The following is a 14,536-nucleotide window of genomic DNA, read 5'->3' on the forward strand; positions in this document are numbered from 1 at the left end:
CTGCTCTTAAAAGTCCCCAATGATGGAGATTCCACAACCTCCCTAGGGAATTTATTCCAGTGCTTAACCACTCTAACAGTTAGGAATTTTTTCCTACTGTCCAACCTAAACCGTCCTTGCTGCAATTTAAGCCCATTGCTTCTTGTCCTATCCTCAGAGGTTAAGAAGAACAATTTTTCTCCCTCCTCCTTGTAACAACCTTTTACATACTTGAAAACTGTTATCATGTCCCCTCTCAGTCTTCTCTTCTCCAGGCTAAACAAACCCAATTTTTTCAATCTTCCCTCATAGGTCATGTTTTCTAGACCTTTAATCATTTTTGTTGTTCTTCTCTGGACTTTCTCCAATTTGTCCACATCTTTCCTGAAATGTGGAGCCCAGAACTGGACACAATACTCCAGCTGAGGCCTAATCAGTGCAGAATAGATCGGAAGAATTACTTCTCGTGTCTTGTTTACAATACTCCTGCTTAGACATCCCAGAATGATTTTTGCTTTTTTTGCAACAACGTTACACTGTTGACTCATATTTAGCTTGTGATCTACTATGACCCCCAGATCCCTTTCCGGAGTGCTCCTTCCGAGGCAGTCTTTTCCCATTTTGTATGCGTGCAACTGATTGTTCCTTCCTAAGTGCAGTACTTTGCATTGTCCTTATTGAATTTCATCCTATTTACTTCATACCATTTCTCCAGATTGTCCAGATAATTTTGCATTTTAACCAAAGAACCATAGAAGATTAGGGTTGGAAGAGACCTCAGGAGGTCATCTAGTCCAATCCCCTGCTCAAAGCAGGACCAACACCAACTAAATCATCCCAGCCAAGGCTTTGTCAAGCCAGGCCTTAAAAACCTCTTAGGATGGAGATTCCATAGAATCATAGAATATCCGGGTTGGAAGGGACCTCAGGAGGTCATCTAGTCCAACCCCCTGCTCAAAAGCGGGACCCATATCCAATTAAATCATCCCAGCCTGGGCTTTGTCAAGCCTGACCTTAAAAACTTCTAAGGAAGGAGATTCCACCACATCCCTAGGCAACGCATTCCAGTGTTTCACCACCCTCCTAGTGAAACAGTGTTTCCTAATATCCAACCTAGATCTCCCCCAATGCCACTTGAGACCACTGCTTCTTGTTCTGTCATCTGCCACCACTGAGAACAGCCTAGCTCCATCCTCTTTGGAACCCCCTTGGGGTAATTGAAGGCTGCTATCAAATTCCGCCTCAGTCTTCTCTTCTGCAGACTAAATAACCCCATTTCCCTCAGCCTCTCCTCGTAACTCATGTGCCCCAGCCCCCTAATCATTTTCGTTGCTCTCCGCTAGACTCTCTCCAATTTTTCCACATCCCTTCTGTAGTGGGGGGCCCAAAACTGGACGCAATACTCCAGGTGTGGCCTCACCAGTGCCGATTAGAGAGGAATAATCACTTCCCTCGATCTGCTGGCAGTGCTCCTACTGTGACAGTTCAGCCCATAAGGCTTTATGGAAATATGCTTATGAATGTATATATGACATAACTGGAATATGTTTTGTGCTACTTATGCCATGTAACATATCTCTGTAAAGGTTATGATCTACTGAATCTATTAATCCTGTTTGTATGCATGTATCACTTTTTGTATTCAAAGTTATGAATATTGGCTGTGTACTTGCTTGATTTTTAAGTAGCCTTAGTAAAGCATTTGGTCAGCTTCTTGAGACAGGAACGTGCAAATTAAGTGCCCAACCAAGAAACACTTAATGAACAATGGATCTTGGAAGGCTCCAATCCACATAAAAAGTCTTCTGGAGACTTTCAAGATAGCATGTGGGCAATGGCTGCTGCCTGTAAAAACTGAGCCATGCATGGACATGTGACTTGCACAGGTGACTCCAAAACTCCATCTTGGAGCTGGACTTTGCGTAGGAGAGAGAAGGGGGTTCTCCACCCACAAGAGAAAGTCTATTTAAGCCCATGGGAGACCCCTCCATTTGGACTTCAGCTGGCTAAAGAGAGAGCCTCTCCACCCCCAAGGATACCTGTGAGAAACTGGAACAAAGGACAGTAACTACAAGGGATGTGAGTGATTGCTGGACCCAGACAAGAAGGAGACTAGTCTGTAAAAGGAATCATAGAATCATAGAATATCAGGGTTGGAAGGGACCCCAGAAGGTCATCTAGTCCAACCCCCTGCTCAAAGCAGGACCAATTCCCAGTTAAATCATCCCAGCCGGGGCTTTGTCAAGCCTGACCTTAAAAACCTCTAAGGAAGGAGATTCTACCACCTCCCTAGGTAACGCATTCCAGTGTTTCACCACCCTCTTAGTGAAAAAGTTTTTCCTAATATCCAATCTAAACCTCCCCCACTGCAACTTGAGACCATTACTCCTTGTCCTGTCATCTGCTACCATTGAGAACAGTCTAGAGCCATCCTCTTTGGAACCCCCTTTCAGGTAGTTGAAAGCAGCTATCAAATCCCCCCTCATTCTTCTCTTCTGCAGGCTAAACAATCCCAGCTCCCTCAGCCTCTCCTCATAACTCATGTGTTCCAGTCCCCTAATCATTTTTGTTGCCCTTCGCTGGACTCTCTCCAATTTATCCACATCCTTCTTGAAGTGTGGGGCCCAAAACTGGACACAGTACTCCAGATAAGGCCTCACCAATGTCGAATAGAGGGGAACGATCACGTCCCTCGATCTGCTCGCTATGCCCCTACTTATACATCCCAAAATGCCATTGGCCTTCTTGGCAACAAGGGCACACTGCTGACTCATATCCAGCTTCTCGTCCACTGTCACCCCTAGGTCCTTTTCCACAGAACTGCTGCCTAGCCATTCGGTCCCTAGTCTGTAGCTGTGCATTGGGTTCTTCCGTCCTAAGTGCAGGACCCTGCACTTATCCTTATTGAACCTCATCAGATTCCTTTTGGCCCAATCTTCCAATTGGTCTAGGTCCTTCTGTATCCTATCCCTCCCCTCCAGCGTATCTACCACTCCTCCCAGTTTAGTATCATCCGCAAATTTGCTTACTGGAACACCTCTGAGGGTGAGGTATTCAGTTTTCTTACTGTATTAGGCATTGGCTTGCGTGTTTTATTTTATTTTGCTTGGTAATTCACTTCGTTCTGTCTGTTACTACTTGGAACCACTTAAATTCTACTCTCTGTATTTAATAAAATCACTTTTTACTTATTAATTAACCCAGAGTATGTATTAATACTGGGCGGGGGGGGGGGAAGGGAACAGCTGTGCATCTCTCTCTATCAGAGTTATAGAGGGCAAACAATTTATGAATTTACCCTGTATAAGCTTGATATGGGGTGTCTAGGTTCCTTCCCCACTCTGAACTCTAGGGTAAGATGTGGGGACCTGCATGAAAGACCCCCTAAGCTTATTTTTACCAGCTTAGGTTAAAAACTTCCCCAAGGTACAAACTTTGCCTTGTCCTTGAACTGTGTGCTGCCACCACCAAGAGTGTTAAACAAAGAACAGGGAAAGAGCCCACTTGGAGATGTCTTCCCCCCAAAATATCCCCCCAAGCCCTACACCCCCTTTCCTGGGGAAGGCTTGATAAAAATCCTCACCACTCTGCATTGGTGAACACAGACCTAAACCCTTGGCTCTTAAGAACAAGGAAAAAGCAATCAGGTTCTTAAAGAGAATTTTAATTAAAGAAAAAGTAAAAGAAAAACCTCTGTAAAATCAGGATGGTACATATCTTACAGAGTAGTCAGATTCAAAACATAGAGAATCCCTCTAGGCAAAACCTTAAGATACAAAAAGACACAAAAACAGGAATATGCATTCCCTCCAGCACAGCTTATGTTACCAGCCATTAAACAAAAGAAAATCTAACGCATTTTCTAGCTAGATTACTTACTAACTTAACAGGAGTTGGAAGGCTTGCATTTCTGATCTGTTCCCAGCAAAAGCATCACACAGACAGACAAAAGCCTTTTCCCCCCCTTCCAGATTTGAAAGTATCTCGTCCCCTCATTGGTCATTTTGGGCCAGGTGCCAGCAAGGTTATCTTAGCTTCTTAACGCTTTACAGGTGAAAGGGTTTTGCCTCTGGCCAGGAGGGATTTTATAGCACTGTATACAGAAAGATGGTTACCCTTCCCTTTATATTTATGACATGGGGTAAAATGGATTTATTTGGGGTTTGGACCCCATTGGGAGTTGGGCATCTGAGTGTTAAAGACATGAACACTTCTGAAGCTGCTTTCAATTAAGCCTACAGCTGTTCGGGGACGTGGTTCAGACCTGTGTCTGGGTTTGCAGCAGGCTACCAGGTCTGGCTCAAACCAGGCAGGGCACTGAAGTCCCAAGCTGCCAGGGCAGGAAAGCAGGGGCAGAAGTAGTCTTGGCACATCAGTTGGCAGCCCCAAGGGGGTTCCTGTGATCTAACCCGTCACACCCACTAATACAGCCCAATATGCCGTTGGCCTTCTTAGCAACAAGGGCACACTGCTGACTCATATCCAGCTTCTCGTCCACTGTAATCCCCAGGTCCTTTTCTGCAGAATTTCCGCTTAGCCAGTCGGTCCCCAGCCTGTAGCACTGCACGGGATTCTTCTTTCCTAAGTGTAGGACTCTGCACTTGTCCTTGTTGAACCTCATCAGATTTCTTTTGGCCCAATTCTCCAATTTATCTAAGTCACTCTGGACCCTAACCCTACCCTCCAGCGTATCCACCTCTCCCTCCAGTTTAGTGTCATCTGCGAACTTGCTGAGGGTGCAATTCATCCTATCATCCAGATCATTAATAAAGAGGTTGAACAAAACCACCCCCAGGACTGACCCCCTGGGGTACTCTGCTTGATACCAGCTGCCAACTAGACATTGAGCCGTTGATCACCACCTGTTGAGTCCGACAATCTAGCCAGCTTTTTATCCACCTTATAGTCATCCAATCCATACGTTTTTAACTTTTTTAACTTCTTCTCCACATGGGCACCAATGATACTGCCAAGAATGACCTTGAGCGGATCACTGCAGACTACGTGGCTCTGGGAAGTAGGATAAAGGAGTTTGAGGCGCAAGTGGTGTTCTTATCCATCCTCCCCGTGGAAAGAAAAGGCCTGGGTAGAGACCGTCGAATTGTGGAAGTCAACGAATGGCTACGCAGGTGGTGTTGGAGAGATGCTTTGGATTCTTTGACCAGGGGATGGTGTTCCAAGAAGGAGGAGTGCTAGGCAGAGACGGGCTCCACCTAACGAAGAGAGGGAAGAGCATCTTCACAAGCAGGCTGGCTAACCTAGTGAGGAAGGCTTTAAACTAGGTTCGCCGGGGGAAGGAGACCAAAGCCCTGAGGTAAGTGGGGAAGTGGGATACCGGGAGGAAGCACGAGCAGGAGCGCGTGAGAGGGGAGGGCTCCTGCCTCATACTGAGAAAGAGAGGCGATCAGCGGGTTATCTCAAGTGCCTATACACAAAAGCACGAAGCCTGGCAAACAAGCAGGGAGAACTGGAAGTTCTGGCAAAATTGAGGAATTATGATGTGATTGGAATAACAGAGACTTGGTGGGATAAGTCATATGACTGGAGTACTGTCATGGATGGATATAAGCTGTTCAGGAAGGACAGGCAGGGCAGAAGAGGTGCGGGAGTAGCACTGTGTGTAAGAGAGCAGTATGACTGCTCACAGTTCAAGTATGAAACTGCAGAAAAATCTGAGAGTCTCTGGATTAAGTTTAGAAGTGTGAGCAACAAGAGTGATGTCATGGTGGGAGTCTACTATACACCACCGGACCAGGGGGATGAGGTGGATGAGGCTTTCTTCCGGCAACTCGCAGAAGCTACTACATCGCACGCCCTGGTTCTCATGAGTGACTTTAATTTTCCTGATATCTGCTGGGAGAGCAATATAGCGGTGCACAGACAATCCAGGAAGTTTTTGGAAAATTTAGGGGACAATTTCCTGGTGCAAGTGCTGGAGGAACCAACGAGGGGCAGAGCTCTACTTGACCTGCTGCTCACAAACTGTGAAGAATTAGTAGGGGAAGCAAAAGTGGATGGGAACCTGGGAGGCAGTGACCATGAGATGGTCAAGTTCAGGATCCTGACACAAGGAAGAAAGGAAAGCAGCAGAATACGGACCCTGGACTTCAGAAAAGCAGACTTTGACTCCCTCAGGGAACTGATGGGCAAGATCCCCTGGGAGAATAACATGAGGGGGAAAGGAGTCCAGGAGAGCTGGCTGTATTTTAAAGAATCCTTATTGAGATTACAGGGACAAACCATCCCAATGTGAAGAAAGAATAGTAAATATGGCAGGCGACCAGCTTGGCTTAACAGTGAAATCCTTGCTGATCTTGAACACAAAAAAGAAGCTTACAAGAAGTGGAAGATTGGACAAATGATCATGGAGGAGTATAAAAATATTGCTCGGGCATGCAGGAGTGAAATCAGGAAGGCCAAATCACACCTGGAGTTGCAGCTAGCAAGAGATGTTAAGAGTAACAAGAAGGGTTTCTTCAGGTATGTTAGCAACAAGAAGAAAGTCAAGGAAAGTGTGGGCCCCTTACTGAATGAGGGAGGCAACCTAGTGACAGAGGATGTGGAAAAAGCTAATGTACTCAATGCTTTTTTTGCCTCTGTCTTCACGAACAAGGTCAGCTCCCAGACTACTGCACTGGGCAGCACAGCATGTGGAGGAGGTGACCAGCCCCCTGTGGAGAAAGAAGTGGTTTGGGACTATTTAGAAATGCTGGACATGCACAAGTCCATGGGGCCGGATGCGTTGCATCCGAGAGTGCTAAAGGAGTTGGCGGATGTGATTGCAGAGCCATTGGCCATTATCTTTGAAAACACATGGCGATCTGGGGAAGTCCTGGACGACTGGAAAAAGGCTAATGTAGTGCCCATCTTTAAAAAAGGGAAGAAGGAGGATCCTGGGAACTACAGGCCAGCCAGCCTCACCTCAGTCCCTGGAAAAAGCATGGAGCAGGTCCTCAAGGAATCAATTCTGAAGCACTTAGAGGACAGGAAAGTGATCAGGAACAGTCAGCATGGATTCACCAAGGGAAAGTCATGCCTGACTAATCTAATTGCCTTCTATGACGAGATAACTGGCTCTGTGGATGAAGGGAAAGCAGTGGACGTGTTGTTCCTTGACTTTAGCAAAGCTTTTGACACTGTCTCCCACAGTATTCTTGCCAGCAAATTAAAGAAGTATGGGCTGGATGAATGGACTATAAGGTGGATAGAAAGCTGGCTAGATTGTCGGGCTCAACGGGTAGTGATCAATGGCTCCATGTCTAGTTGGCAGCCGGTATCAAGCGGAGTGCCCCAAGGGTCGGTCCTGGGTCCAGTTTTGTTCAATATCATCATAAACGATCTGGAGGATGATGTGGATTGCACCCTCAGCAAGTTTGCAGATGACACTAAACTGGGAGGAGAGGTAGATATGCTGGAGGGTAGGGATAGGATACAGAGGGACCTAGACAAATTGGAGGATTGAGCCAAAAGAAATCTGATGAGGTTCAACAAGGACAAGTGCAGGGTCCTGCACTTGGACGGAAGAATCCAATGCACCGCTACAGACTAGGGACCGAATGGCTCGGCAGCAGTTCTGCAGAGATGGACCTAGGGGTGACAGTGGACGAGAAGCTGGATATGAGTCAACAGTGTGCCCTTGTTGCCAAGAAGGCCAATGGCATTTTGGGCTGTATATGTATTTTGGGGGGAGGGATAGCTCAGTGGTTTGAGCATTGGCCTGCTAAACCCAGGGTTGTGAGTTCAATCCTTGAGGGGGCCATTTGGGATCTGGGGCAAAAATTGGGGATTGGTCCTGCTTTGAACAGGGGGTTGGACTAGATGACCTCCTGAGGTCCCTTCCAACCCTGATATTCTATGATTCTATGTAGGGGCATTGACAGCAGATCGAGGGACGTGATCGTTCCCCTCCATTTGACATTGGTGAGGCCTCATCTGGAGTACTGTGTCCAGTTTTGGGCCCCACACTACAAGAAGCATGTGGAAAAATTGGAAAGTGTCCACCGGAGGGCAACAAAAATGATTAGGGGACTGGAACACATGACTTATGAGGAGAAGCTGAGGGAACTGGGGATGTTTAGTCTACGGAAGAAAAGAATGAGGGGGGATTTGATAGCTGCTTTCAACTACCTGAAAGGGGGTTCCAAAGAGGATGGCTCTAGACTGTTCTCGTGGTAGCAGATGACAGAACAAGGAGTAATGGTCTCAAGTTGCAGTGGGGGAGATTTAGGTTGGATATTAGGAAAAACTTTTTCACCAGGAGGATGGTGAAACACTGGAATGCGTTCCCAAGGGAGGTGGTGGAATCTCCTTCCGTAGAAGTTTTTAAGGTCAGGCTTGACAAAGCCCAGGCTGGGATGATTTAATTGGGGATCGGTCCTGCTTTGAGCAGGAGGTTGGACTAGATGACCTCCTGAGGTCCCTTCCAACCCTGATATTCTATGATTCTATGATAACTTCCTGGCAAGAATACTGTGGGAGACCCTATCAAAAGCTTTGCTAAAGTCAAGATATATCACATCCACTGCTTTCTCCATATCCACAGAGCCAATTATCTCGTCATAGAAGGCAATTAAATTAGTCAGGCTTGACTTGACCTTGGTGAATCCATGTTGACTGTTCCTGATCGCTTTCCTCTCATCCAAATGCTTCAAAATGGATTCCTTGAGGACCTGCTCCATGATTTTGCCAGGGACTGAAGTGACGTCTGTAGTTCCCCGGGTTCTCTTTTTTCCCTTTTTTAAATATGGGCACTATATTTGCCTATTTCCAATTGTCCAGGACCTCCCCAGATTGACACAAATTTTCAAAGATAATGGCCAATGGCTCTGCAATCACATCAGCCAACTCCCTCAGCACCCTTGGATGCATTAGATCTGGACCCATGGACTTAACCTGTTCTTTGACCACTGAGGGCTGCTCACCTACTCCCCATGCTGCGTTGCCCACTGCAGCAGTCTGGGAGCTGACCTTGTCTGTGAAGACGGAAGCAAAAAAAGCATTGAGTACTTCAGCTTTTTCCACATCATCTGTCACTATGTTGCCTCCCCCATTCACTAAGGGTCCCACACTTTCCCTGACCTGCTTCTTGCTGCTAACATACCTGTAGAAACCCTTCTTGCTACCCTTCACATCCCTTGCTAGCTGCAAGTCCAATTGTGCCTAGGCCTTCCTGATTACACCCCTGCATGCTCTGGCAATATTTTTATACTCCTCCCTAGTCATCTGTCCAAATTTCCACTTCTTGTAAGCTTCCTTTTTGAGTTTAAACTCACCGAAGATTTCACTGTTAAGCTAAGCTGGTCGCCTGCCATATTTGCTATTCTTTCTGGACTTCGGGATGGTTTGTTCCTGTGCCCTCAATAAGGCTTCTTTAAAATACAGCCAGCTCTCCTGGCCTCTTTGCCCCCTCATGTTAGCCTCCCAGGGGATCCTGCCTATCATTTCCCTAAGGGAATCTAAGTCTGCTTTTCAGAAGTCCAGGGTCCGTATTTTGCTACTCTCCTTTCTTCCTTTTTTCAGGATCCTGAACTCAACCATCTCATGATCACTGCTGCCTAGGTTGCCACCCAATTCTACTTCCCCAACCAATTCTTCCCTGTTTGTAACCAGCAGGTCAAGAGGAGCACAGCTGCAGTTGGTTCCTCCAGCACTTGTACCAGGAAGTTGTCCCCAACACTCCCCAAAAACTTCCTGTATTGTCTGGATCCTATCTTCCAAAGCACTTGCAACCCCTCCCAGCTTGGTATCGTCCGCAAACTTTATAAGTGTGCTCTCTATGCCATTACCTAAATCATTGATGAAGATATTGAACCAAACCAGACCCAGAACTGATCCCTGCAGGAGCCCACTCATTATGCCCTTCCAGCATGACTGTGAACCACTGATAACTACTCTCTGGGAATGATTTTCCAACCAGTTATGCACCCACCTTATAGTAGCTCTATTTAGGTTGTATTTCCCTAGTTTCTTTATGAGAAGGTCATGCAAGACAGTATCAAAAGCCTTACTAAAGTCAAGATATACCACATCTACCACTTCCCCCCATACACAAGGCTTGTTACCCTGTCAAAGAAAGAATCATAGAATCTTAGGGTTGGAAGGGACCTCAGGAGGTCATCTAGTCCAACCCCCTGCTCAAAGCAGGACCGATCCCCAATTTTTGCCCCGATCCCTAAATGTCCCCCTCAAGGATTGAACTCACAACCCTGGGTTTAGGGGGCCAATGTTGAAACCATTGAGCTATCCCTCCCCCACAAGCTAGAAGATTGGTTTGACACAATTTGTTCTTGACAAATCCATGCTGATTGTTCTTTATCACCTTATTATCTGCTAGGTGTTTACAAATTGACTGCTTAATTATTTGCTCCATTATCTTTCTGGGTAAAGAAATTAAGCTGACTGGTCTGTAATTCCCCGGGTTGTCCCTATTTCCCTTTTTATAGATGGGCACTATATCTGTCCTTTTCTAGTCTTCTGGAATGTCTCCGGTCTTCCATGACTTTTCAAAGATAATTGCTAATGGTTCAGATATCTCCTCAGTCAGCTCCTTGAGTATTCTAGGATGCATTTCATCAGGCCCTGGTGATTTGAAGACATCTAACTTGTCTAAGTAATTTTTGACTTGTTCTTTCCTTATTTTAGACTCTGATCCTACCTCATTTTCACTGGCATTCGCTATTTTAGATGTCCAATCGCCACCACCCTTCTTGGTGAAAACAGAAACAAAGAAGTCATTAAGCACCTCTGCCACTTCCACTTTTTTTGTTATGGTCTTTCCCAGCTCATTGAGTAATGGGCCTATTCTGTTCTTGGTGTTCCTTTTGCCTCTAATGTATTCGTAGAATGTTTTCTTGTTTCCTTTTATATGCCTAGCTAGTTTGATCTCGTTTTGTGCCTGGGCTTTTCCATTTTTGTCCATACATACTTGTGTTATTTGTTTATATTCATCCTTTGTAATTTGACCGAGTTTCTACTTTTTGTAGGACTCTTTTTTGAATTTTAGATCACTGACGATTTCCTGGGTAAGCCAGGGCGGTGTCTTGCCATACTTCCTATCTTTCCTACGCACAATTCCCAGATTGTGCCTCAGTTTCCCTGAGCAGTTAACCTTCCAACTTGAGGATGCCTACACTTACTCACCTAAGCCCATAATTAGATACCTGAGTAAGTGACCTGGAGCCTGATTCTGATCTCAGTTCACCATGAAAATCCAGAGTCACTCACTGTAATCAATAGAGTTATTCCCAATTTACACTGGTATAAATAAAATCAGAATCTGGCTCCTGATTTTTAGCGCACTTTGATTTACTGTGGGGATGTCTTAGGTGTCTCAAATTGAGACAGTACTGGCTACTTTTGATAAGTGACGTACCCAGGCCACATATAGAGTCAATTACAGAGCAAGGATCGCAACCCCAGAGTTGCTGGGTCTCAGCCTTAGCATTTCACCACTTTTTCAAAAGTTATCATTCCCAGCTCCAGATATACGAAGGAAAAGGCAGATGGGGATTTCTGTGAAACACACGCTGGATCATATTGCCAATGGAACTACTCTTGATTACATCAGTAACGTGAGAAGAGAAGCCCAGTAAATGAGGCACATGCTCTTGGACCACAGGCTCATGTAGATTTTCTTTTACAGGGGGTAATTATTGGGCTTGGATGATCTGTGTAAAGTACGGGGCATAAAGGCACACGGCCAGATTCTGCTCTGTCACAACACTTGGCCCACAGGCAACACAAGTTGGGGGGCTTGAAAATTTGGCACCAATCCTCTAAATATTCAACTATGAAGTTCTTCCGATTGTCAAGGCCAAGTATTAAAGCAGGAAGGACTATTAGGCTACCTATTAACGCAGCAAGGATTAACCATGTGTCCACAGAGAGCATATGGAGAGGGACAAAAGGGGCTCCAAGTACAGATCCCATCCAACATATAGGTGTGTGTGCAGATGGGGAGCTGGGAGAACACTGCCCCCCCACGGAGTGCAGTAGAGTGGGACGGGTGGGGATCTAAGGGGGAATATCACCCCTCTCTGGGTGTGTTTGGGGGCTGAGAGGGATCCGGGGGACGCCGCCCCCTCAGAGTGCCGCTTGGGGGAATGCTGAGGGGGATCCGGGGGACGCCGCCCCCTCAGAGCATGGTTGGGGAGGGAGGCTGAGGGGGATCCGGGGGACGCCGCCCCCTCAGAGCATGGTTGGGGAGGGAGGCTGAGGGGGTTCCGGGGGACACCGCCCCCCAGAGCGTGGTTTGGGGGGGGAGGCTGAGGGGGATCCGGGGGACGCCGCCCCCCCCGAGCGTGGTTTGGGGGGGGGGAGGCTGAGGGGGATCCGGGGGACGCCGCCCCCCCCCGAGCGTGGTTTGGGAGGGGAGGCTGAGGGGGATCCGGGGGACGCCGCCCCCCCCAGAGCGTGGTTTGGGGGGGGAGGCTGAGGGGGATCCGGGGGACGCCGCCCCCCCCAGAGCGTGGTTTGGGGGGGGAGGCTGAGGGGGATCCGGGGGACGCCGCCCCCCCCAGAGTGTGGTTTGGGGGGGGGGAGGCTGAGGGGGATCCGGGGGACGCCGCACCCCCCAGAGCGTGGTTTGGGGGGGGGAGGCTGAGGGGGATCCGGGGGACGCCGCCCCCCCAAAGCTTGGTTGGGGGGGGAGGCTGAGGGGGATCCGGGGGACGCCGCCCCCTCAGAGCGTGGTTGGGGGGGGAGGCTGAGGGGGATCCAGGGGACGCCACCCCCCCCAGAGCGTGGTTTGGGGGGGGAGGCTGAGGGGGATCCGGGGGACGCTGCCCCCTCAGAGCGTGGTTGGGGGGGGGAGGCTGAGGGGGATCCGGGGGACGCCACCCCCTCACAGCATGGTTGGGGAGGGAGGCTGAGGGGGATCCGGGGGACGCCGCCCCCTCAGAGCATGGTTGGGGAGGGAGGCTGAGGGGGATCTGGGGGACGCCGCCCCCTCAGAGCGTGGTTTGGGGGGGGGAGGCTGAGGGGGATCCGGGGGATGCCGCCCCCCCCAGAGCGTGGTTTGGGGGGGGAGGCTGAGGGGGATCCGGGGGATGCCGCCCCTCAGAGCGTGGTTTGGGGGGGGAAGGCTGAGGGGGATCCAGGGGATGCCGCCCCCCCAGAGCGTGGTTGGGGGGCGAGGCTGAGGGGGATCGGGGGACGCCGCACCCCCAAAGCTTGGTTTGGGGGGGAGGCTGAGGGGGATCCGGGGGACGCCGCCCCCTCAGAGCGTGGTTTCGGGGGGGAGGCTGAGGGGGATCCGGGGGACGCCGCCCCCTCAGAGCGTGGTTTGGGGGGGGAGGCTGAGGGGGATCCGGGGGATGCCGCCCCCCCCAGAGCGTGGTTTGGGGGGGAGGCTGAGGGGGATCCGGGGGATGCCGCCCCCCCCAGAGCGTGGTTTGGGGGGGGAGGCTGAGGGGGATCCGGGGGACGCCACCCCCCCAGAGCGTGGTTGGGGGGGAGGCTGAGGGGGATCCGGGGGACGCCGCCCCCTCAGAGCGTGGTGGGGGGGGGAGGCTGAGGGGGATCCGGGGGACGCCGCCCCCTCAGAGCGTGGTGGGGGGGGGGAGGCTGAGGGGGATCCGGGGGACGCCGCCCCCTCAGAGCGTGGTGGGGGGGGGGGAGGCTGAGGGGGATCCGGGGGACGCCGCCCCCTCAGAGCGTGGTTGGGGAGGGAGGCTGAAGGGGATCCGGGGGACGCCGCCCCCCCAGAGCGTGGTTTGGGGGGGAGGCTGAGGGGGATCCGGGGGACGCCGCCCCCCCAGAGCGTGGTTTGGGGGGGAGGCTGAGGGGGATCCGGGGATGCCGCCCCCCCCAGAACGTGGTTTGGGGGGGGAGGCTGAGGGGGATCCGGGGGACGCCGCCCCCCCCAGAGCGTGGTTTGGGGGGGGAGGCTGAGGGGGATCCGGGGGACGCCGCCCCCCCAGAGCGTGGTTGGGGGGGGAGGCTGAGGGGGATCCGGGGGACGCCGCCCCCTCAGAGCGTGGTTTGGGGGGGAGGCTGAGGGGGATCCGGGGGACGCCGCTCCCCCCAGAGCGTGGTTTGGGGGGGGAGGCTGAGGGGGATCCGGGGGACGCCGCCCCCCCCCGAGAGCGTGGTTTGGGGGGGGAGGCTGAGGGGGATCTGGGGGACGCTGCCCCCCCAGAGCATGGTTTGGGGGGGGAGGCTGAGGGGGATCCGGGGGACGCCGCCCCTCAGAGCGTGGTTTGGGGGGGGAGGCTGAGGGGGATCCGGGGGACGCCGCCCCCCCCAAAGCTTGGTTGGGGGGGAGGCTGAGGGGGATCCGGGGGACGCCGCCCCCCCAGAGCGTGGTTTGGGGGGGGGAGGCTGAGGGGGATCCGGGGGACGCCGCCCCTCAGAGCGTGGTTTGGGGGGGGGAGGCTGAGGGGGATCCGGGGGACGCCGCCCCCTCAGAGCGTGGTTTGGGGGGGAGGCTGAGGGGGATCCGGGGGACGCCGCCCCCCCAGAGCGTGGTTTGGGGGGGAGGCTGAGGGGGATCCGGGGGACGCCGCCCCCCCCAAAGCTTGGTTGGGGGGGGAGGCTGAGGGGGATCCGGGGGACGCCG

General features: G+C 51.1%; 1 protein-coding gene across 6 annotated transcripts in view; it reads right to left on the bottom strand.

Annotated features, from left to right (window-relative positions):
* HORMAD2 (HORMA domain containing 2) overlaps positions 1-14,536 on the bottom strand; it is a 67,002-nt gene that overhangs the window by 48,658 nt on the left and 3,808 nt on the right. The gene's annotated exons all lie outside the window — the stretch shown is intronic.

Source organism: Lepidochelys olivacea (genome assembly GCF_965140295.1).
Source record: "Lepidochelys olivacea isolate rLepOli2 genome assembly, chromosome: 15".
Taxonomy (NCBI): Eukaryota; Metazoa; Chordata; order Testudines; family Cheloniidae; genus Lepidochelys; species Lepidochelys olivacea.